Here is a 2,446-nt window from a genome sequence, read left to right as displayed (position 1 = left end):
TGTTACTCAACACTGATTACTGTCAGACTTTCAAAATCCTTCATCACTTGAATTAAGATGATAATAATTTAATTTTAAAGCACAACCACTACAAAATCAGACTTTAGCACCTATTTTTACTTTAAGATTGTTCTGAGGTTAAATACAGATTTAAAATCATAACAAGATATAGTTTAATAGCTATGATACTGTTTTGAAATCAAATCTTTGCATATAGCTATGACCGGAAACACTGGAATCTAACAATGCCTTAGAAAAAAAAAGTTAATCTTAAAAAAAAAAGCATATACATAAACCCTATCGGATAAGCATATTATAAACTTCTAAAACATTGATGTTTCATATTTTAGAGCAGTCACTGCAGTTTATGAAAGAACTCAATTAAATCTGTATGTGGGAGTGTGTGTGAAAAAATCAGATGTAACCCCCTTTGTAATCCTTAACATTTTCATAAGTAACTAATTTAATTACAAATTTTTTCTTAGTAACTGTAACTGATTACACTTACTTTTATTTTGTAATTAAATTACGTAATTCCGTTACATGTAACTAGTTACTCCCCAACTCTGCTCACCAGAGGAGCTAACTTGCATTAAAGGGCAGCAGAACGTACAAACGTATTTCTCGGTTTAACTAAGGTTTATTTAGACTAATATAGGTGACCTTAACTTACTCAGCAGTCGATGTTATCAGCCTTTTGGCGGCATTCCGGCCGTCAGTCAGAAAAAAAGGCTCCAACTCCCAACATGAAAAATGACACGATGAATAATGTTCATTTGCTGTTAACAAGTGAAAACATCTTAAAATATTGCAGTTTTGCATAAAACAGAAATAATATACTAATCTTTGTCGAGTTAATGGTGCATTTCTCTTTTGTCCTTTTACGGCCACTTCCACCAAACAGTCAAAAAATAACTCCCTTGCCATTGGTCAGTTTTTCACGGGTAAGTTCACTACTGTAAATCAATTTAAAATAATAAAGTTTATGCACAAAAGGTATTTAGAAATAAGGTGTTTTACTTAAATGTGACCAAAAACGTTTAAATTCAGAGACAAGAAAACTGCCAAAGACAGCAAAAAATGTTATAAACATGACTAATGCTTTCAGACAGGAATAATATACTATGATAAATAATAATATAACTTTCATTTACGACATTTACGTTCAGATGCTGGGTTTCTAAGATTTGTACTCATAAAACGATAAATCATTTAAACTGTCCGGTAATAAACAGTGACGTGAGAAAGCACGAGATAGTAATAAAAACATAAATCAGCTGATAAAGTAAAATCACATTATTGATGTAAAGCTCGGTAAACACGCACGGGCTGAATGTTCATTTCGTGGGCTGTTCGCGGTTTCGCGCAGCAACATATGACGCATTTCCGCTTCCTGCTGGACTGCAGCGACCGATGCTGGATTGTTTTCAGTACTGTGAACCAGGGAAAACCCCAAACGAGTTACTGTGCCCCCTTCCCCTCCACCCCCTGGCCTCACTGAGCCAGTATGCATAGGCCAATTTGGAGTAGACGTCACAGTTACGTCACTTGCAGCTGCGAGCGCATTGTGGTGGCAGAAAAACACTGGGAACAAGTGGAGGGAAACGGGTAAAATCCATGGAATAAGAGAAAAAATATATTGTTGTGCCTTTCGATGTCAGAATCGGAATGCAAATGATTTTTATAGAATACTGTTGTCAAAGACGCCATTGGAAGCTGAACACAGACGTTTAAACGGACAGACTATGGATGAAACCTGCTATGATTACCCTACTTTTAAAGCATACATTTGATTTAAACAGTAGGTCTATATAATATTCACATAGGGGACATATTGTATTAGCCCTACAGTTAAAGCATGAAATATTATTTAAACCTATAACATTTTACATAACATTTACCTATTTTATATCACAATACTGACTTTTTTCTTGCAAATGCAAGTTTATATCTCCTAGTTCGGACTTTATAACTTGATTCAACTCAACAATTGCGAGTTTGTCAATTCTGAGGAAAAAAAAGCCAGAAGTGTGGGATTATAAACTCCTAAATTCTGTGCAGAGGGGAAAAGAGAGAATGACGAGTTGATTTTTCTTATCAGAAGTGTGAGATATAATATCGGAATTGCAAGAAAAAAAGTAAGAATTTTGAAATATAAACTCAAAATTACCTTTTTTTATTCTTTTATTCCATGGTTTGCATAGACTGCTAGCCTAAAAACTACATTAAAACTGGCATTTTCTGCCACCAGATAGACTCTGCCCACAAAAAAACGCCATCACTGTTTCCAAACACTGAAATTGGTCTATAGGAAAGCGATTGCACAATTGTGTTTTCTGGTTAGAAGTTATCATTTAGAAATTGCTTGACTTATCTTCAAGCCATGACTTGCCTTGACTGAACCAGTACGAGTTAGTGGACAAAGCCGGGAAAATATGCTGGTAAC

Source organism: Sinocyclocheilus anshuiensis, unplaced genomic scaffold, assembly GCF_001515605.1.
Source record: "Sinocyclocheilus anshuiensis isolate Anshui unplaced genomic scaffold, SAMN03320099.WGS_v1.1 scaffold687, whole genome shotgun sequence".
NCBI lineage: Eukaryota > Metazoa > Chordata > Actinopteri > Cypriniformes > Cyprinidae > Sinocyclocheilus > Sinocyclocheilus anshuiensis.
This window is presented reverse-complemented; position numbering follows the sequence as displayed.